Source organism: Schistocerca cancellata, chromosome 2 (genome assembly GCF_023864275.1).
Source record: "Schistocerca cancellata isolate TAMUIC-IGC-003103 chromosome 2, iqSchCanc2.1, whole genome shotgun sequence".
Lineage (NCBI taxonomy): Eukaryota > Metazoa > Arthropoda > Insecta > Orthoptera > Acrididae > Schistocerca > Schistocerca cancellata.
In genome coordinates this window covers 315,255,131-315,279,254 of record NC_064627.1, presented here as the reverse complement: position 1 = coordinate 315,279,254, position 24,124 = coordinate 315,255,131, and positions in this window count along the sequence as shown.

The following is a 24,124-nucleotide window of genomic DNA, read 5'->3' as shown; positions in this document are numbered from 1 at the left end:
TGCACTCACTCCCACCTCACTTGCATTCACTGATGGTAAGACAGCGGAGAAAGCGTGAAAGGCACTATAACAGGATTTAAAACACAAGTAAAACAACAGATCAGCTAAAACAACGGCACGGGCGAATATGACCGGCTGACTACTTACAAAATATGTGTGAGCCAATCACCCTGTTAAAACATTAAGACCACCTCCCTAGAATCTTGGGAAAATTTTTGACTATTCACATAACTTTAAAACTCTAACCACATTCGCTGGAAAGTCACTTAATGTAGAGGTCATATCTCTCGGCAAAACTGGCGCTGCCCTCTGACCGGAAAATAAAACACAGTCTGATAGAATGTGGCGCAGAGTGCTATGTACGCCAGAAGCACCACACTTCGCCGGGTCCTTTCGCCGGAGCAAGAATCCACGCGTCACAGTGTTGTGACCTATCCGAGACGAATGAGGAGGACCTCGTCCCGTAGGCGTGGGTGGAAGCAGGTACGCCACTGCTGCGTCGTGAACTTTACTGTCACTTCCAGGAACTCATCCTCCCATCAACGGAAGACTCTGTATCTCAACGGTGAGGAGACAGCATGCAGGGGGATGACACACCGAACTAACTGAAGACCGCGACACGCCTCCTTGGTTTCTAAAGCCACCCTTTCGTTCGCCGCAATACCCATGTGCTTTGGTACCCAGCAGGAAGATACCACGCCTCCCTCCCCAGCCGATGTAGTTGAAGGAGGCCACCTTGGATACTCTTGTCAAATTTATCTGCTGGGGACAACAAGCATTATTGAGAGTGACGCGCACACAGAGAATCGGAACCGGCAAGGAATTTAGTACTTGAGTCACGTCTCATCTGCTCCAGTGACAGCAAGACTGCATATACCGGGTGGTTATAATTAAGCTTTCCCTGTTTAACACGTTATAGCGCGGAAACTAATTACCGCACGTGGACCAAACTTGGTAGCATTAATGTCAAGGACGTTGAAAAAGAGAAATAATTTGCACCTGGTAGTCGAAATTTGAACTATTTTTTTTTCAGCATAAATCGGTTCCGCATTAACGCATTAGAATATCTACTATGTTGCACTGCCATACGTTCGTTCAACATAGTACCGTCATATTGTTCAACTTACTCTTAGAAATCGAATTTTGCGAGACTGAACGGGTCTTCGTTCATTTTTTCAATCTCGAAATGAAAAATGCCCTAATAATAGACTTAAAGAGTCAAAAACCCAGTTATTTTATGGTAAACGTATTCCCAGTATTAATGCTATGCTAATGTAACCAAGGACATGTGCAGTCGACCACTAAAAATCTAAATTTATAAACCGCTGCTGTATTTTGTTATGACCACATTTATCGATTCCCCTCTTCACCTCGCGCATGTGAGGTCTTCCATCAGACGTTGAACGATAACCACATTCCCGATGGTGGCCTGCAAGGAACTGTGATTACTCCACCAGTCTGGCACCTTTAAGTATGCAGTAAGGTGGCTGCACATTACGTGAAGAGTGATCTCAGAGGTGTGGGAGGAAGTCAGGGATGTACATTTAACTTAATTTGAACGAGAAACAATTAAGTGATATCACATTACCGTACTACTGTGCTAATTCCAATTTTGCATTAAACTACACTCCTGGAAATTGAAATAAGAACACCGTGAATTCATTGTCCCAGGAAGGGGAAACTTTATTGACACATTCCTGGGGTCAGATACATCACATGATCACACTGACAGAACCACAGGCACATAGACACAGGCAACAGAGCATGCACAATGTCGGCACTAGTACAGTGTATATCCACCTTTCGCAGCAATGCAGGCTGCTATTCTCCCATGGAGACGATCGTAGAGATGCTGGATGTAGTCCTGTGGAACGGCTTGCCATGCCATTTCCACCTGGCGCCTCAGTTGGACCAGCGTTCGTGCTGGACGTGCAGACCGCGTGAGACGACGCTTCATCCAGTCCCAAACATGCTCAATGGGGGACAGATCCGGAGATCTTGCTGGCCAGGGTAGTTGACTTACACCTTCTAGAGCACGTTGGGTGGCACGGGATACATGCGGACGTGCATTGTCCTGTTGGAACAGCAAGTTCCCTTGCCGGTCTAGGAATGGTAGAACGATGGGTTAGATGACGGTTTGGATGTACCGTGCACTATTCAGTGTCCCCTCGACGATCACCAGTGGTGTACGGCCAGTGTAGGAGATCGCTCCCCACACCATGATGCCGGGTGTTGGCCCTGTGTGCCTCGGTCGTATGCAGTCCTGATTGTGGCGCTCACCTGCACGGCGCCAAACACGCATACGACCATCATTGGCACCAAGGCAGAAGCGACTCTCATCGCTGAAGACGACACGTCTCCATTCGTCCCTCCATTCACGCCTGTCGCGACACCACTGGAGGCGGGCTGCACGATGTTGGGGCGTGAGCGGAAGACGGCCTAACGGTGTGCGGGACCGTAGCCCAGCTTCATGGAGACGGTTGCGAATGGTCCTCGCCGATACCCCAGGAGCAACAGTGTCCCTAATTTGCTGGGAAGTGGCGGTGCGGTCCCCTACGGCACTGCGTAGGATCCTACGGTCTTGGCGTGCATCCGTGCGTCGCTGCGGTCCGGTCCCAGGTCGACGGGCACGTGCACCTTCCGCCTACCACTGGCGACAACATCGATGTACTGTGGAGACCTCACGCCCCACGTGTTGAGCAATTCGGCGGTACGTCCACCCGGCCTCCCGCATGCCCACTATACGCCCTCGCTCAAAGTCCGTCAACTGCACATACGGTTCACGTCCACGCTGTCGCGGCATGCTACCAGTGTTAAAGACGGCGATGGAACTCCGTATGCCACGGCAAACTGGCTGACACTGACGGCGGCGGTGCACAAATGCTGCGCAGCTAGCGCCATTCGACGGCCAACACCGCGGTTCCTGGTGTGTCCGCTGTGCCGTGCGTGTGATCATTGCTTGTACAGCCCTCTCGCAGTGTCCGGAGCAAGTATGGTGGGTCTGACACACCGGTGTCAATGTGTTCTTTTTTCCATTTCCAGGAGTGTAATACGTTAAATTTAGGTGCCTTAGCCACTTTAAACTAGAATCATTGTTAATGACAAATGTCAGCAATGAATATAAAAGAACTGAAATCGAGTTACTGCCGGTAACAGAGTGTTGCGTACGTAAGTCATATCACACAAAAATGGTTCAAATGGCTCTGAAGCACTATGGGAGTTAACATCTGAGGTCATCAGTCCCATAGACTTAGAACAACTTAAACCTCACTAACTTAAGGACATCACACACATTCGTGCCCGAGGCAGGATTCGAACCTGCGACCGTAGCAGCAGCGGGGTTCCGGACTTAAGCGCCTAGAACATCTCGGCCACAAAGACCGGTTATCATACCTCTCTAACATGAGCACTTGTATATACAACTCTTATCGGCCATACATACTTACAAAGAGTTTTCTATTTAATTTTTGTGGCACATATAAGGCAAGGATGATTTCATACATGTTAACTTACGGCACAAATGATGAAAACGATCGACAGAGCAGAATGAAATGAAACCATTATTCGGACTGAACAGCCTGTTATGTTAGCTGATTCCTTCTCTTTCTCAAGTTGCGCTTTGTTTTTCCACCAAACTGAATGAGTACCTCCTCATTGGTTATTCAGTCTGCGCATGTAACCTTCAACTTTCTTATGTAGCACCACTTTTCATAGCTTCTATTCTCTTGCATGCAATTTTGTCATATGATGACATGATGGAGACCGTGGCTGTTGTCTGAAGACAAATGCTGTTGGTGTTAACACCATCAACATTTATCTTCTATTCTCTTGTTCTCCTGTTTACGGCCCACATTTCGCTTCCATTCAAAGCTACACTACAGACAAATACCTTCCGAGGAGATTTACTAACACTTAAATTAACACATTACATTCCTTGTTTTGACTTCAATCCCAGTAACATCATAGTTCCCATTCTCTCAATATCTATTTATGTTCCTGTTGCTACAAATTCATTATCTCACGTATAGTACTTCTATATAATCCTGCTGTTTTTCAGTTTTTCCTTCCTTATTTAGTACTGGTTAGCCGTCTCGGCTCTTGATACAGTTGACTCTCTCTTCTCTAAAAATTTATTTCATTTTTTCCTGCAGGTGGAGTCTATCTTTCCCCTAACACCACTAAAAACATTCTCCTGACATCATGTCACACAAAATCAAAACACAGACGACTAATTGTTTATGTCTCACTTCCAAATAGCTGTCCACGGATGAAGGCATTTTGGCACACAGGCTTCGGAGCTGAAGCTTGCAGATTAGGATGGAATTTTAAACTAAGAAACAGAATTACTGGTATATGTTCTAGAGTTTATGGCATATGGAAAAGAAAAGGTTTTAAAAGTGCAGGTTCTTGTAAAATACCTAAACTGAGAGCTTGGACTTCCGAAAGACGTTGTTACTGGAACTGAAGTAGAATTTATGTGGTTGACTGCTATGACTATAGTACAAAAATATTCTACCTCAAGTCCAGTAATATGGATGGCATGAAACAATGTATTCATTGCTCGAAAGCCACGTCTGGTCGAAATGTGCTGTAACCCAATTATATTTGGCCTGTAGATACTGCGGCAATTTTCCACGTCCACAGTATTTACGTACGACGCTAACCACATAATGTACTGCTGGTTGTAACGATTCATAACATGAGATGTAAAACCCGATGTTGTGTTTCTTAACAAAACCTTGGCAGTCCATCGTCATATAGTACCAGAGAGAAAATGCTGCTTTAGGAGCACAAAAAAGGTGAGTATGTTCCTCTTAAAAGAATCTAGCAGAAAAGTCGGGAACCAGCCGCCTCAGACCTCATACCGCCTACCTCACCATAAATTTTGACATGCGAACATATCCGAACTCATTTAAATACAGAACATTCAAAGACCTTTTACGAAGTCTCTCTTAGTAATTAAGCCTTCATAGTCAGCATTTCCCTCTCACTATCACTTTCTGCATGTGTCTCTTGCCGACTCTCCCCTTTTCCTGCCATTGATTTACAGTATGTCCCACTTCCACTGTCTCCTCTGTCACTTACATTAAATCCTTTTATCTCTTTTTCTCATTGCCACAGTTTCCACCATAGTCCAGAAGCTCAAAATTCTTTTCCCCCCAGACCAATATGTTTAAAATGTCAGTCCAAAATGAATGCGCTCTCCCCTATTCAAACTTGTTAAAGTTCGCCGGTCTGGGAGGATCCTCCAGCCTTTTAATAGCTTTAGCAAAAACCGACGGCACAGAAATAGGTTTAAACTGTCCACATTATCTTAATAGTGCAGGAAATTGAGCATACCAAAGCAAAAATTACAAATATGGCTAAGTACAGGGCTAACATGTGCAGCACAGTAATTTAATATTCGGTTAAGTACTCCTAGAGAGTCCTTAGTATTCAATGATTTAATTATTGACTCAATCTGCCCCTTTTCAGTATCACAGGGGAGTATCTCAGACAACAGTCGTTCTACATCTACATCTACATTTATACTCCGCAAGCCACCCAACGGTGTGTGGCGGAGGGCACTTTACGTGCCACTGTCATTATCTCCCTTTCCTGTTCCAGTCGCGTATGGTTCGCGGGAAGAACGACTGTCTGAAAGCCTCTGTGCGCGCTCTAATCTCTCTAATTTGACATTCGTGATCTCCTCGGGAGGTATAAGTAGGGGGAAGCATTATCCAAGAGTCAAAGAAACTCGTACACCTGCCTAATATCTTGTAGGGCCTCGTGAGCACGCAGAAGTTCCGCAACATGCCGTGGCATGGACTAGACCAGGGCCGCACAAACACGGAAAACCGTACGCGTGCAAAGCGAAGTGCAGCGAGTGCCTGCACGTGCATCGGTTCAACTCGGCATACTTCGCCTCCACTCGGCTTGCTAGGTGAGGCCGACGCTATCCGCTGCCGAATGCGCTGCCAGACGGCTTAGTCAACGTTGGAATACGAAAGCGCAAGACAATTACGGAAATAATGGAACCATCTGCTCCAAAAAAAGGGAAAATTGCCGAAAGTCAGTTTAAACCGGAATGGGAACTCTCCTACTTTTTTGTGCGTTGTGACGATAAAGCCAAACGTCTAATCTGCGGTACACTAATTACGTGTGTCATAAAATCGTCTATTGAAAGGCACTACAGCAAATTTCATTCAGAAAAGTATAGTGATACAACAAGGGATGCCAGAGAGGAAGAATTACGGAAGTTGCAATCTCTTGCAGAAGTGAATTCTGTATCTACAAACGAGGTTTGTTGCAAGTACTTTAGCATGTATATTTTGGTTGAAGGTCATGCGAAACGAAATAACATTTGTTTGGATTCCTTAGTTTTCGTTTTCGCATAAATTATTTCTAACATATCTTTTTTTCTCTACTTTAGGGCGAAGAACATGAGGGGTGTTGCGAAAGGACTCTCAAAGCTAGTTACAAAGTTGCTCTACGTTTAGCAAGAGCTGGGAGGCCATTTATGGACGGGCCATTAATAAAAAAACATTATGTTGGACGTAGTAGAGACAATGAATCCCACATTAACTCCCGCGTACAGCAGAATACCACTTTCCAGAATGACAATACGTCGGAGAATCAACGACATTGCTGAAAATTTGCATGAACAACTGGCAGCCAAAATTGAAAACTTCCTAGCGTACTCCATCGCACTTGATGAGTCCACGGATATTAACGACACGGCTCAGCAATATTTTTGCATGGCGTGGACGACGACCTACATGCAACGGAAGAGCTGCTGGAAATGATTTCGTTGAAGGACACTGTTACAGGGGCGGATATTTTAGCAGCTGTTGACATGGCAGCTGAAGGAATAGGACTCCCTTGGGAAAAGCTGTTTTCCGTAACCACAGACGGGGCACCAGCAATGTGCGGTAAAGCAAAAGGGTTTATTGGCCTACTGCGGAAAAAACTTAACATGCCAAATTTACCTTCCGTTCATTGTTTTGCACACCAAGAGACTCTTTGTGCGAAAGTTATCGGTCTTCAAGATGTGATGAAGGTAGTGGTGCGTATCGTGAACTACATTCGTTCTCATGGACTCACTCATCGTCAATTCAAAGAATTTTTGATTTCATTTGAAGAGCAGTATCCAGATATTCCCTACCACGCTGAGGTGCGCTGGGTGAGCAAAGGGAAAGTGATTTCCCGAATTTTTCGACTACGCCACACTGTGGCTCAGTTTTTGGAGAGCAAAGGACGTCCGGAGCCACTTTTTTATGACCCTGAATGGGTAGCTGATTTAGGATTTTTAGCAGACATTATGGCTCTCCTAAATGATTTAAGTCTGAAACTCCAAAACGAAAATGATGTCATCAACGATATGATGAGCAAATTAAACGCTTTCCAGTATAAAGTGAAGCTCCTCAAAAACAACCTTTCAGAGAAAAATACGCAACACTTTCCTGAACTAGGTAAGCGAGATACAAATTGTACCTTTATTAAAACAGCCTGATTTTTATAACCGCTCTAATCAAAACGGTACTATGTTTTTGTTTGACAGCATCTTTGCAGGAAGGAGCGCGCTTTGAAAAATACGTCGAGGTGCTACAATCTCTTGAAAATGCGTTTAACGACCGATTCCAGGTAATGTGCCGGTATATGACATACAGCTAAAAAAAGGAGATTGCGTTACATATGCAAGTGTAACATTATATTAAAACCAATAGTACAGATTACATGTTTATTAAAATCTATCGCATTTTAGTACTTCGAAACAACGGCTTACATTACTTTCGTTTATTAACATAGACTTTGTTATTGTTTCAGGAAATTACCTACCTGCAACCAATTCTCGATGTTTTTGTGAAACCTTTTTCGATGGACATTGAAAGTGCGCCTTCAGATTTACATTTCGAGCTAATTAATTTGCAAAGCGATGTTCACCGAAAGGATGTGTTTTACAATACAAAAGGTTTGCTCCAATTCTACCAGAATTTGCCGAAGGAAGAATTTCCCAAGTTAAACAGAGAAGCAGAGAAGATTATTTCTATGTTTGGTTCCACTTGGGTATGTGAAAGGTTTTTTTCTGTTTTGTCTTGTACAAACACTAGATTGCGTGCGAGTATTTATAATTGTAATTTAAAAAATTCTCTCAGAATTGCTGTCAGCCAATCTCTTGTTCCAGATCTTAGTAGCATAATTGCAAATAAAATGAAGAGCACATAGGAAGATACATTTGTGTTGAAACGAATTTTAAAATTGTTACCATCACAGTTTTATATAAATCTCTTTTGTACCGGTACACCAAACTAAGCTCTCCACCTAGTGTACATTAGTATTTGGCAATGACGAAGACAACAGGGAAAAAGCTTTGAAACAGGTCGAGACAGGCGGCGCGAGCGACACAAGCTAAGGAAGTGAGGCAGCGCTGTTGCGCAAAGCCGAGGAGTGGGGGGTCTGCAACGTCGTCAACATAGCGCAGCTGTCTTCTGCACTCTGCACTGTGCGATGCACCGGTGCATGCACCTTGTGCGGCCCTGGACTAGACGAATGTCTGAGGTAGTGCTGGAGGGAACTGACACCATGAATCCTGCAGGACTGCTCATAAATCCGTAAGAGTATGAGAGGGTGGAGATCTCTTCTGAACAGAACGAGGCAAGGCATCCCAGATGTACTCAATAATGTTCATGTCTGGGTAGTTTGGTGTGCAGTGGAAATGTTTAAATTCACGAGAGTGTTCCTGGAGCCATTCTGTAGCAATTATCGACGTGAAGGGTGTCTCATTGTCCTGCTGGAATTGCCCAAATCCGTTCGGAATGCAAAATGGACATGAACGTGCATGTAGGTGATCAGGTAGGATGCTTACGCACGTGTCACCTGTCAGAGTCGTATATAGAAGTGTCAGAGATCCTATATCACTCCAACTGCACACGTCCCACACCATTACAGAGCGTCCACCTGCTTGAACAGTCCCCTGCTGACGTGCAGGGTCATGGATTCGTGACGTTGTCTCCATACGCGTACATGTCCATCCACTCGAGGCAATTTGAAACGAGACTCGTCCGACCACGCAACATGTTTTCAGTCACCAACAGTCCAATGTCGATGTTGACGGGCGCAGGCGAAGCATAAAGCTTTTTGTCGTGCAATCATCAAGGGTAAACGCATGGGCCTTCGGTTCAGAAAGCCCACATCGATGATGTTTCGTTGAACGGTTCGTATGCTGACACTTTTTGATGGACCAGCATTGAAATCTGCAGAAATTTGCTTAAGGGTTGCACTTCTGTCACGTTGAACAGAACTCTTCAGTCCTCGTTGGTCCCGTTCTTGCAGGATCTTTTCCCGGCCGCAGCGAGTCGGAGATTTGATTCCTGATATTCACGGCACACTCGCTAAATGGTCGTACGTGAAAAATCCCCACTTTATCGCTACCTCGGAGATGCTGTGTCCCATCACTCGTTCTCCGACTATAGCACCACGTTCAAGCTCACTTAAATCTTAATAACCTGCCATTGTAGCAGCAGTGACAGATCTAACAACTGCGCCAGACACTTGTCTTATACAGGTGTTGCCGACCGCAGCGCCGTATTCTGTGTGTGGTACATATCTCTGTATTTGAATACGCATGCCTATACGAATTTCTTTGGCGTCTCAGTGTATGATTCTCTGTAGAAACCAAATTTTTATTTAATTTAGCAGCAATGCTCAGAAAGTAAATGGTAAATACTGTACATATATCTGACTTACCAGTGACAGAAATTTTTTACTACGAATTGACTTTATATCGTCGATGTTGTGCTGCTGGCCAGACACTTCGTTCACGACTGACCATTACGGTTTCAAAATTTATCCTGTGAATTAGCTATTCCAACGGCCTTGCCACAGTGGTAACACCGGTTCCCGCTAGATCGCCGAAGTTAAGCACTGTCAGGCTGGGCTAGTACTTGGACGGATGACCACGCGGTCTGCCGAGCGCTGTTGGCAAGCCTGTTGGCAACCCTTGTGAGACAAACTGAGGAGCTACTTGACGGAGAAGTAGCGGCTCCGACATACGACAGGGAGAGCGGTGTGCTAACCACATGCCCCTCCATATCCTCATCCAGTGACGCCTGTGGGCTGATGCTGACACGGCGCCCGGACGGTTCCGTTGAGCCTTCACGGTCTGTTTGGGAACAGTTTAGTTTTAGTTTTGAATTAGCTATTTTATTTGCGTACCATGAAATCTTTGCCTTCCTACTGACATTTTTAGGCACCTTACAATACTGTTCATAGTGGGCTACTGTAGGTCGATGTGACTACTTCTAACACTGTGTTCTACGTGATATCCTTATACCAATAGTTAGCCTCCCAAGCTGACGTTTACTGCTAGTACTCTGTTTAGAACGTTCTAATGCAAATCAACTTTCAAAGAGGACGAGAAATGTGTTACGGAAAGCATAATATTTGTCGTCTGTGTTATCGGCACTATAAACATACTGTCACTCTTGCTCATTAACGAGGTTTAAAAACCTCTGTTGCCTTTGTATTAGCTTTTCTACAACGTCTCTAATTATATATAGCATTTGTTTGAGTACTAAAACCTTTTAGTGTTAGAATTTGTACATCATAGTCTGAAAGGTCATTCACCATTTACTCACAGAATGCGCATCTAGTAATGAAGAATGAATAAAATTATTGTCTATGGTTGTGCTACTGGTCCCCTGCACTCTGGTTGGAAAAAACAGTTTCCATTAGGTCATATGAATTTAGGAGCTCTTCCAGAATCCTATTTCTTGCACTATCACACATAAAATTAATACTGAAGTCACCATATTTAACTAATTTGGGCACTTTCTATAAAGTGAACAAAGCACCTTCTCTAGCTTGAGCAGCAATGCTCTGATGTCAGACCTATAAACAACAACAATTAGAAGTTTAGTTTCACTAAATTCAACTGCCCGTGCACAACATTCAAATACCTCTTCAGTGTAGTGCCGCGATACGTCTTCATACCCAAATGGAATACGTGGCTGCTCCCCCTCTCCGCAAAAAACTCCTTGAAAAACAGCCATCTAATCTGTATCCTAGTAAGGGAAGCCTCTGACTTGTCAAATTATTTAAGTATAACGTCAGAGTCAACATCTATAAGCAGTTCACTAACTTTATCTGTAGTACCTCTTATACTCTCCTGGAAATGGAAAAAAGAACACATTGACACCGGTGTGTCAGACCCACCATACTTGCTCCGGACACTGCGAGAGGGCTGTACAAGCAATGATCACACGCACGGCACAGCGGACACACCAGGAACCGCGGTGTTGGCCGTCGAATGGCGCTAGCTGCGCAGCATTTGTGCACCGCCGCCGTCAGTGTCAGCCAGTTTGCCGTGGCATACGGAGCTCCATCGCAGTCTTTAACACTGGTAGCATGCCGCGACAGCGTGGACGTGAACCGTATGTGCAGTTGACGGACTTTGAGCGAGGGCGTACAGTGGGCATGCGGGAGGCCGGGTGGACGTACCGCCGAATTGCTCAACACGTGGGGCGTGAGGTCTCCACAGTACATCGATGTTGTCGCCAGTGGTCGGCGGAAGGTACACGTGCCCGTCGACCTGGGACCGGACCGCAGCGACGCACGGATGCACGCCAAGACCCTAGGATCCTACGCAGTGCCGTAGGGGACCGCACCGCCACTTCCCAGCAAATTATGGACACTGTTGCTCCTGGGGTATCGGCGAGGACCATTCGCAACCGTCTCCATGAAGCTGGGCTACGGTCCCGCACACCGTTAGGCCGTCTTCCGCTCACGCCCCAACATCGTGCAGCCCGCCTCCAGTGGTGTCGCGACAGGCGTGAATGGAGGGACGAATGGAGACGTGTCGTCCTCACCGATGAGAGTCGCTTCTGCCTTGGTGCCAATGATGGTTGTATGCGTGTTTGGCGCCGTGCAGGTGAGCGCCACAATCAGGACTGCATACGACCGAGGCACACAGGGCCAACACCCGGCATCATGGTGTGGGGAGCGATCTCCTACACTGGCCGTACACCACTGGTGATCGTCGAGGGGACACTGAATAGTGCTCGGTACATCCAAACCGTCATCGAACCCATCGTTCTACCATTCCTAGACCGGCAAGGGAACTTGCTGTTCCAACAGGACAATGCACGTCCGCATGTATCCCGTGCCACCCAACGTGCTCTAGAAGGTGTAAGTCAACTACCCTGGCCAGCAAGATCTCCGGACCTGTCCCCCATTGAGCATGTTTGGGACTGGATGAAGCGTCGTCTCACGCGGTCTGCACGTCCAGCACGAACGCTGGTCCAACTGAGGCGCCAGGTGGAAATGGCATGGCAAGCCGTTCCACAGGACTACTTCCAGCATCTCTACGGTCGTCTCCATGGGGGAATAGCAGCCTGCATTGCTGCGAAAGGTGGATATACATTGTACTAGTGCCGACATTGTGCATGCTCTGTTGCCTGTGTCTATGTGCCTGTGGTTCTGTCAGTGTGATCATGTGATGTATCTGACCCCAGGAATGTGTCAATAAAGTTTCCCCTTCCTGGGACAATGAATTCACGGTGTTCTTATTTCAATTTCCAGGAGTGTATTTTGAGGAATTTTGCTAATTCCTCCAGAACTTCGATATCTGACCTCCTCAGAAGATCCAGAATGAGATTTTACTTCTGCAGCGGAGTGTTCGCAGGAGAGCTTCTGTAAAGTTTGGAAGGTAGGAGACGAGATACTGACAGAAGTAAAGCTGTGAGTACCGGCCGTGAGTCGTGCTTCGGTAGCTCAGATGGTAGAGCACTTGCCCGCGAAAGGCAAAGGTCCCGAGTTCGAGTCTCGGTCAGGCAGACAGTTTTAATCTGCCAGGAAGCTCCTCAGAAGATGTTTCCTTTGTTAGAGGGGCTTCCTTTAATCAGGGATACCTGTCAGCTGACTTCAGTCTAAAAAAGGTACACCTCTAACACTAACTACTACAGAAATTTTTCCATGAGTGATCGCACCACCACCCATAACACTGTCATCTATAAACTTTGTCAGCCTCCCTTTCCCACATCTATTGAGTTGCAGGCCATCCCTAGTGAAACTCGATCTACTGATAGACTCAAATGACACCACTGCAATGTGAGGCATGCCTTTCGCCATCAGTGCCTCCTCAAGCTGCATGTTAGCACGCCTAACAGCAACATTAAAGAGGAGGCTGAACTTGACGCTGAAAGAATCGCACGAAGTGCACATTAGAGCCACCAGTTCCAGTAGCTGTCTTTACCAGGTCAGCACTTACATCATACTCCCTGTCCCTGTCAAGACTGTTCCGAGCTCCACCCATTGTCACTACTTTATCCTTCTTCGTAAAATTCCTACATAACTCCCCTATGTAAACTGTCACCTGAGCCAACCCTGCACTGGGCGTCACAAAGCTGGTGGCCTGGTACTCACTCCCCATCACATTTTGCATCTGCTGGACCACACCTCTGCCATGCGAATTGCTTAGCAGCAGAACCCTCTTGTTTCTGTTAGAATTTGCAACTGACTTAGGCTCCCTAACTGCTGAAGTCTGCTGTATGTTACATACACCTATAGCTACAAGAGGCTCCCCTCCATTAAACTGTGTCAGTTGGTCAAATCTATTGGTTATCCGCAAAGTACAACTGTCTGATTACCTCCTCCTCCTAGCTGCCTTTTTATCAACTGCCAGCCGCCATTCTGAATTTCCAGTAGAGGATCTCGCTGGAAAACCCACTGACTTCCCCACTGTATTGCTCCCAATGAAAACACTTTGAACAAATCTCACACCGTAACCCACCGCTCACGAACGCACGACAAAGCCGCGATGAACGAGTAGGCTCGTGGCTGCAGCTCCAGCTCCAGAGACTTAAATAACCTCTGTCCGTCTGTGCAGCGGAAATGCCTACAGTGGCATGCTACTGCAAAGTGCCAACGCGCTCGAGCGTCCTTTCGTTCAGTGGACAGAGACTTACGATACGTCTATTAGCATTTCTTAAGTTGACGTCTGCTGGCCACTCTCAGTTGCTTGAATGTATTGGAGTGATATGTCTCGTATAAGGCAAACGCCACAATGAAGTCCACAATCTTAACTAAATATGTAAGTGTTGATATGAATATATACGAAACTTGCTTAGTTCTGTCGTAGATTAATGTTCACACACAATAAATAGGAAATAAAAGTTCTGTACTCAAACAGAAAGATAGTCAAAGAATTCTTACATTTAATTTAAGTTCAAGACTCTCAATATTTGAATGCTGAAATTTATTATAAGTCATTCTGAGGCATGGTTTCACAATACTATTTAAAAAGAATAATTATAATTCTGTATTACAGCTCACAAATTATTTCAACCGTATCGTGCAGAGTGCCAGCAGAACTTAAAGAGGGAATGAAAACGATGCAACGGAGAGTCATGACATGCGATTTCCCTCAAACGTAAGTGTTCGGACGACTTTAATTTTCTTCCATAGCTTCACATCGTCACTATCATCTTTAAGCTGACAATTTTCTACTATATCTTCAGCACCAGGCCACAAAATTTAACGAATGTTCTAAACTCTGTTAACAAAAGTGTGCAACCTGCGATACCTAATCGGAACTCTAGCTGAACTATTTTAAATCGCAGGAATTACTCAAAGTGCACCAACAACCAACCAGTTCACAATAATGTGAATTCCTTCTACTGAACATTCTGTACAACATACAAATCATTTAGTGAACTTGGTGTACCAGAAGTTGATCGAAGCGTGCTTTCCCCTCTCTTCTGCTCTCTTTTCCCTCTCTCACTTTACATTTTTTGGATGCATTCTAGTTCATATCAGTGAGATCATTATTACAATATATGTATTTTCTTCGAGTGTAATATAATAAAAAGAAACTGTGAATTTTGTGGCGTGTGGTCTGAAACATGTGAGGCCCGAATGCATTAAACTGACCGGTCTAAATGAACAAGTAAATGCCGGCCGTTGTGGTTCTAGGCGCTTCAGTCCGGAACCGGGCTGCTGCTACGGTCGCAAGTTAGAATCCTGCCTCGGGCATAGATGTGTGTTATGTCCTTAGGTTAGTTAGGTTGAAGTAGTTTTAAGTTCTAGGGGACTGATGACCTCAGATGTTAAGTCCCATAGTGCTTAGAGACATTTGAACCATTTTTGAACAAGTAAATGAACAAATAAATAAATAATAAAATGATGCGCATATGAAGAAGGTTCCCGGTAAACACAGGACATAATGGTCAAATTATTTAAGGGTTTTCAATCCGTGTTTACTCACCCTGCATAAGTTTTGAACTGCAAAACGAAAAACGACTACTACGAGAGACTTCTCGTTTGGGAATGTTGGAAAATAATAAAATTTCCTTACTGTAGAAAAGAAAAAGATCACATTGGCCACAATTTCAATATCTCTGTAAATAATTCTTGCGGTAGTTGCAGACAACTGCATTGTTTATCACCTCATGATAACTCAATTACCAGTACACCATGACTTTCGTTAATCGAGTGTATTTTGTTTCGTAGTGTAGGCCGCAGCTAAACTGAAGAAGGAAGCCTGAATTAGAATTCAGAAACATGGATTAGTTAACAAGAAACTGCCCTGTCGCCGCAGCTTCTTGTATGAAGGACAGTATGTTTTCCTTTTCCTTCTTCGATGTTTCCTCTTTCTCATGTAGATGTATCGTGGGAGCTATAACACATGTATACTCTTCGCAACGCAATGTATTACTCTGTTCTTTATTAGTTCTACTCGTTACCAATATGACTCACAAAAGGGCTTGCTTATGTTATTTTACAATTAACGGCAGTCAAATATAATGTTACTCTAGACCTGAATCCTCTGTAGGCATGTGCCTCGTCTGTGAAAGACAATGGTTAGATACAGAAAAATTATCTTCTATCACAAACGACCTTAATTTGTAACAATCTCAGGTATCTGACACGTTTCAGTAAGTGCCGTAAAATCTCCGAGAAGTGTTTTGCTGGCGCCAGTAACTGAAAGTGCATTCACGTGCGCTCTGGGAAACGTGAACAGGAGTGCAGTGTGTAATTAGATGTGTGTTATCTCCTGAAGATAACCACGCTGTACTTCGGAACGTTACATAATGATCTATTAAGTCATCAGTTATTTGGTGGCTGTGTCATAATCCCTGTCTCCCCCTACTGTTTTTACCTTTCTACCGCTCCCTTTAGTACCGTGGAAGTTATTCCCTGATGTCTTAACGGATTTCATATCATCCTGTCCCTTCTACTTGTCACTGTTTTTCATATATTCCTTTCCTCGCCGATTCTCCCGACAACCTCCTCAATCCACACATTATCATTCCACCTAAGTTTCAACGTTCTTCTATAGAATCACATGTTAAATGCTTCTATTTTCTTCTGTTCCAGTTTTCCCACAGTCCATGTCTCACTGTCATATTATGCTGTGCTCCAAGCGTACATTCTCAGGACTTTCTTCCGCAAATTAAGATCTATGTTTGATACTAGCATACTTCTATTGGCTGAGAACCCTCTTTCTTCGAGTGGTAGTCTACTTTTTATGCCTTCCTCGTTACTTCGTTCATGGGTTATTTTGCTGCCTAGTTAGCAGAATTCCTCAACTTCGTCTACTTCGTGATCACTAATGCTGAAGTTAAGTTTCTCGATGTTCTCATTACTGATACTTCTCATTACTTTCGTCCTTCTTCGATTTACTCTCAGTCTGTATCCTATAATTATTCTCGACTTTCACTGAAGAAAGCAATATCACCAGTGTATCTTGATACTGATGTCTTTTCACCTTGAATTTTAACCCCACTCTTGAATCTTTCTCTATTTTCCGTCGTTGCTTTTATGACTTACAACAGTAGGAGCGACTTACTACATTCCTGTCCAACATCCGTTTTAATCTGTACACTTCGTTCATGGTCTTCCATTCTTATTGTCCCCTTTTCGTTCTTGCGTATGTTGTATATTTACACGCCTTTCCCTAGAGCTTACGCCAATTTTTCTTAGGATTTAGAGCATCTTGCACCATTTGTATCGTCGAATACTTTTTCCAGGTCGACAAAGCCGGTGCATGTGTCTTGATTTTCTTTCAGTCTTGCTTCCATTATCAAAAGCAATGTCAGAACTGCTTCTCTGGTGCCTTTAAATTTCCTAAAACCAAACTGATCGCCATCTAACACATCCTCAATTATCTTTTACTTTCTTCTGTATATTATGCTTGCCAGAAGCTTTGATGCATGACCTGTTAAGCTGATTTTGCGATTATTCTCACTCTTGTCAACACTTGCTGCCTTCGGAATTATGTGGATGAGTTTTTCCGAAAGTCAGATGGTACGTTTCCAGACTCATATACTCTAAAAAACAGTATTAATAGTAGCGTCCTCGTCGTCGGATGATCTTAGATAACTGCACGCCGGTTCTTATATTCAGAAGACTTTTTAGTCAGTGCAGTCGCAGCCTGGATAGTCATTTTGGAGATAAGATAACTTCAGCTGTAAGTACTTTATTTATAAGTATGACTGGTTTAGCAGCAATTTAGCTGCAACGTCAGGTGCAATAAAATCAAGTCATGTTCTGATTGATAAAAAAGAAAGGAACGACCCAGCGTTCACAGTAAGCAATTTTTCACTCAGTAGAAAACGTCAAATTCAAAATGACATAAAACAACATTGAACGCTCCCCTGCCAAGTAACTGGTGATATAACGGATCCCCGTATACTGAAAAAGTGATCAAACACCCATGTCCGCAGATGCCAGGAAATTTTGGCTGTGTTCAAAAATTTATGTCTTGGGAAATATCGAACACATGAATACAAAATTAACGCTATATGAAAACCATTTTGTCTTCTTTAATATGCAAATATGAACAGATTCCTGTCTGTAATAACATGGACAAATTAATTTATTACACACGACGTTGTTATCGTAAAATTAAAAAAAGTTATACATTTACACAGGTGTAACAAATGAGTTCATGAATACATAATGATCAGCGCTGAATATCGTATTTAAACATAACAGCATTTTCTACGTGGATTTATACTGCATTTTCATATGAAATATTTTAAATCAGGGTTCCCTACAAAACGCCACACAGCACCGTTCACATTCATGACGTGTCTCCTTGCGAGATGCTTTCTCACCTTCTTAGATTTTGAAGAAGGAACATAACATAGAAGGAAGGCATATTTTTGCCTGTAGATGGTAAATACTGCAGGAAATGTCTCTTTGTCAGCCTAAATCCCGTTTTTGTTGTTTGGAGCTGTGGGCAAGATAGGTATTGAAATCAGTTATTATAGTTTTCTTAGTCTATAATAAAATGTGTAACCAAAATGCATTCGATACTCAAAGTAAGAGGAACTGAAGAAACAGTTTCAGCCAAAATTTTACTATTCTGTGCCTGAACGCATTGTGTTACAGTCGCCTTCAAAGACATCTGTGTCGTCCAAATCATCTTCACTATCTGTAGCATTGACAGTGTATACAGAATTCAACATGTCGGCAATTTCATCCTCGGACAAATCAAGGCGTGCCATTTCTCTTACATAGACTACCAATAATGTGCTCGATCCGCAGACGAAAGCAATGTATCGTAACGAACGTAATACCACGAAAACAAGACGCACATTCACACCATCTATCCGTACAACTAATAAATAACAGTACGAACGCCGTACGTCGATAGTCAGAGGTCTGGAAACAAAGTGCAGGGCTTTTTAATCAACAAAATACGCTGACCTATAGAACCTACGGGCTTGGCGTTTTTGGAAGGGAGAGCGGCCTGTAGAATCTACGGATCTGACGCTGAGAGAGTTAAGCAGATCCGGTCCCCCTTATCTAAACAGCTCTGTCGGCAAAAAGCAATGCATTGCAAAGCCAGATCGCAAGCGGCTGCACTTACAACCGTAAGCTGGCGCACTCAAAAAGTTCTTCTATCGCCCGGAGATTGTCGTCTATGGTCTATGTACATGGCCTTCCCTTCCAATCCTCGTTACCAACATCTCTGAGGGCTTGGTCAAATTGTTGGCATCGTTTCACTAGGGCTGGATGCGACTTCGCATTTGATCCATACACCGCCACAATTTCACGGTGAATCTGTGTGTAATTTAGACGTTTTCTCCACAAGAATCGCACTGTCGTGCCTACCTTAACTCTGTGGTACGTTTCCAGTTGCTGCTCTAATTCACTCCCACGCTGTGGCGCACGTGTCATCTGTGCCGCAGATGAGCTGTGGCTGCAGTAAACCAACAACTCGTACTCTCTCCTGGAAATGCGTCACTCTTGTTGCGCATGGTCGTGGCATAGGACACGTGCGATTGACTTTTTGAAGTCTCCTCGAGTAAATGTTTATGAACAAGCGGGAACCCCACAGTTGGCAGTTGCCTCTCTTTCACCTGTCAACGAGTTGTCAAGTGCTTGTCTCTGTAATGTGGATCACGGTGATGGTTTATTAGGCATCCAGAATCGGTGCGAAAGTTGAAACGTGGAAAACAGAAGAAGGGACTGTACTAGAGGAAGCCCTAGAGCAAAAACTATAACGGAGAACAGAGATAGAAATATACACAAAAGTCAAACAAATAATCGAAGAAATTGGATAAAATAAGCACAAGAAAAGACGGCGAGGTAGACACGTAAAGTCAGTCAGTAGAGTGAACCGAGGAAGAAAAAACAGGAATCGAGGATACTCATCTATATTTGTGTAAGAGGATATTCAGACGCCAAATAATTGTTAAAATTCATGCTGAAACCTTCAGCTGTCATTTATTTGCGCAATTCGTTACTGGTTTCGGTCAATGACTATTATCAAGCCTAGATGGCAGGGTACGGCAAAGACTTCAATTTCAGTGAAAGCGGAGATGGGGACTATCGGATCGGTTGAGCTGGCGGATGAAGCAACAGTACTTTTAGGGGTGGTATAGAAGCGATGGGAAGAATGGCCACACAGCCATAGTAAAGGCAGTCCCTCCAGGGCGAGGGCATCCCCGAAGGGAAAGTCTGCTAGTCCTCAAGGTTGGGGCTCCTGCTACAGTCCGGTTCGATGTGCGGATTACAGTGTTATTACCACATATCTCAGAAAGAAAGAGGAAACCGATGGACCTCATGGAAAACGGAAATGGATTCGTACAGGAACTATTCTTCCAGACGTGGTATCATTGCTGAGAAAGACCATGTAGATATTTTAGTTTTGGCAGAGATGAAAGATGGAGACACTAAAAAACTTCACAAATACCAGCATATATGAAGTGGGTCCCCCTCATGAACCATGGACCTTGCCGTTGGTGGGGAGGCTTGCGTGCCTCAGCGATACAGATAGCTGTACCGTAGGTGAAACCACAACGGAGGAGTAACCGTTGAGAGGCCAGACAAACGTGTGGTTCCTGAAGAGGGGCAGCAGCCTTTTCAGTAGTTGCAGTGGCAACAGTCTGGATGATTGACTAATCTGGCCTTGTAACACTAACCAAAACGGCGTTCCTGTGCTGGTACTGCGAACGGCTGAAAGCAAGGGGAAACTACGGCCGTAATTTTTCCCGAGGGCATGCAGCTTTACTCTATGGTTAAATGTACATGGCATCCTCTTGGGTAAAATATTACGGAGGTAAAATAGTCCCCCAGTCGGATCTCCGGACGGGGACCTATCAAGAGGACGTCGTTATCAGGAGAAAGAAGACTGGCGTTCCACGGATCGGAATGTGGAATGTCAGATCCCTTAAGCGGGCAGGTTGGTTAGAAAATTCGAAAAGGGAAATGGATAGGTTAAAGTTAGATATAGTGGGAATTAGTGAAGTTCGGTGGCAGGAGGAACAAGACTTTTGCTCAGGTGAATACAGGGTAATAAATACAATACCAAATAGGGGTAATGCAGGAGTAGGTTTAATAATGATAAAATATTAGGAGTGCGGGTAAGCTATTACAGCATATTGAACGCCTTATTGTGGCTATGATAGACACGAAGTCCAAGCCTACTACAGTAGTAAAAGTTTATATGTCAACTAGCAATGAAGAAGACGAAGAAATTGAAGAAATGTATGATGAGTTAAAAGAAATTATTCAGATAGTGAAGGGAGGCGAAAATTTAATAGTCATGGGTTAATGGAATTCAATAGTAGGAAAAGGAAGAGAAGGAAACGTAGTAGGTGAGTATGGATTGGGAGTAAGAAATGAAAAAGGAAGCCGCCTGGTAGAATATTGCACAGAGCATAACTTAATCATAGGAAACACTTCGTTCAAGAATCATGAAAGAAGGTTGTATACTTGGAGGAAACCTGGAGATACTAGAAGGCATCAGATAGATTATATAATGGTAAGACTGAGATTTAGGAACCAGGTTTTAAATTGTAAGACATTTCCGGGGCAGATGTGGACTCTGACCACAATCTATTGGTTATGAACCGGCGAGTAAAACTGAAGAAACTGCAAAAAGGTGGGAATTTAAGGAGAAGGGACCTGGATAAACTGACTAAACCAGAGGTTGTACAGAGTTTCAGGAAGAGCATAAGGAAACAATTGACAGCAATATGGGAAAGAAAAAGAGTAGAAGAAGAATGGTTAGCTTTGAGGGATGAAGTAGAAAAGGTAGCAGAGGATCAAATAGTTCAAAAGACGAGGACTAGTAGGTTTCCTTGGATAACAGAAGAAATATTGAATTTCACTCATGAAAGGAAAAATATAAAAATGCAGTAAATGAAGCAGGCAAAAAGGAAAACAAACGTCTCAAAAATGAGATCGACATGAAGTGCAAAATGGCTAAGCAGGAGTGGCTAGAGGACAAATGTGGCGTTGCAGAGGCTTATCTCACTAGGGTTAAGATAGCAACAGCCTACAGGAAAATTAAAAGAGACTTTCGGAGAAAAGTGAACCTCTTGTATGAACATCAAGAGCTCAGATGGAAACCCATTTCCAAGCAAAGAAGGGAAAGCAGTATACAGAGTGTCTATACTAGGGGGATGTACTTCAGGACAATATTATGTAAATGTAAGAGGATTTAGTTGAACATGAAATGGGAGAAAGGATGCTGCGTAAAGAGTTTGACAGTGCACTGTAAGACCTATGTCAAAACAAGGCCCCGGGGTGGACAACATTCCATTAGAACTACTGACAGCCTTGGGAGAGCCAGTCCTGACAAAACTCTTATCATCTGGTGAGCAAGATGTATGAGACAGGCTGAATACCCCCGGACTTCTAGAAGAATATAATAATTCCAATCACAAAGAAAGCAGGTGTTGAATATGGACTATCAGTTTAATAAGTCACGGCTTCAAAATACTAACGCGAATTCTTTACAGACGAATGGAAAAACTTGTAGAAGTTGACCTCGGGGAAGATCAGTTTGGATTGCTTATAAATGTTGGAACACGAGAGGCAATACTGACCCTACGACTTATCTTAGAAAATAGATTAAGGAAATGCAAACCTACGTTTATAGCATTTGCAGACTTAGAGAAAGCTTGTGACAATGTTGACTGGAATACTCTGTTTCAAATTCTGAGGTGGCAGGGGTAAAATACAGGGAGCGAAAGGCTATTTACAATTTGTCCAGAAACCAGATGGCAGTTATAATATTTGAGGGGCATGGAAGGGAAGCAGTGGTTGGGAAGGGAGTGAGACTGGGTTGTTGTCTCTCCCCGATGTTATTCAAAATTGGTTCAAATGGCTCTGAGCACTATGGGACCTAACATCTGTGGTCATCAGTCCCCTAGAACTTAGAACTATTTAAACCTAACTAACCTAAGGACATCACACACATACATGCCCGAGGCAGGATTCGAACCTGCGACCGTAGCGGTCTCACGGTTCCAGACTGCAGCGCTTAGAACCGCACGGCCACTTCGGCCGTCACTTGGAAGAGCAGTTGAACGGAATGGACAGTGTCTTGAAAGGAGGATATAAGATGAATATCAACAAAAGCAAAACGAGAATAATGGATTGTAGTCGAATTAAGTCGGGTGATGTTGAGGGAATTAGATTAGGAAATGTGACACTTAAAGTAGTAACGGAGTTTTGCTATTTGGGGAGCAAAATAACTGATGACGGTCGATGTAGAGAGGAGATAAAATGTTGAATGGTAATGGCAAGGAATCCGTTTCTAATGAAGAAAAATTTGTTAACATCGAGTATAGATTTAAATGTCACGAATTTCTTTTCTTAAAGTCTTTGTACGGAGTGTAGCTATGTATGGAAGTGAAACGTGGACGATAAATAGTTTAGACAAGAAGAGAATAGAAGCTTCCGAAATGTGATGCTACAGAAGAATGCTGAAGATTAGATGGGTAGATCACATAACTAATGAGGAGGTATTGAACAGAATTGGGGAGAAGAGGAGCTTGTGGCACAACTTGACTAGAAGAAGGGATCGGTTTGTAGGACATGTTCTGAGGCATCAAGGGATCACCAATTTAGTATTGGAAGGCAGCGTGGAGATAAAAGTCGTAGAGGGAGACCAAGAGATGAATACACTAAACACATTCAGAAGGATGTAGGTTGCAGTAGGTACTGGCAGACGAAGAAGCTTGCGCAGGATAGAGTAGCATGGAGAGCTGCATCAAACCAGTCTCAGGACTGAAGACCACATCAACAACAACAACTGCATGGAGTGGGTCTACTTTGGTAAAGGACAGGTGGCACGAAAGAATAAAAAACTGGGATGATGTAAATGAGATGTTCTTGAATTGGAGACTGAAATGTTTGGTAGTGAATTGGTTATAACTGCAACTATGCTCTTTGTGATGATGTTATCATCCTGAAAAAAGGGATATTTTGTCTATTTTATCTATGTATATTTCGTCTATATATATTGTTGCAGCAGTTTCTCCACATCAAGAACTGTTTGTTCTGGGGGACAAAGAGCAGAGGTGGATCACGATTAAACAGGCGCAGTTGGGAAGAAGAACCACTTAAAGTGGATTAACTGGATTAACTGAAGTATGTGATCGGGCCAATGTCAGATTATGAATGGGTTTCTTTAATATCAGGATATTCTGAAAAATACATGGATTCAAGCAACTAGAAGTTTATCGTCAGTTATAGATCCAGCATGTGTTTTCAGTCAAAGTGGAATGCTATAGCCTTGCATTGCTGTGTTTCAGAAAATGTTTTTGTATCTGAATTTTTCTATAGATAACTGACGACGGATTAACTCCGAAATGTGTCATGCAAGTAACAGAGTCATTCCTCT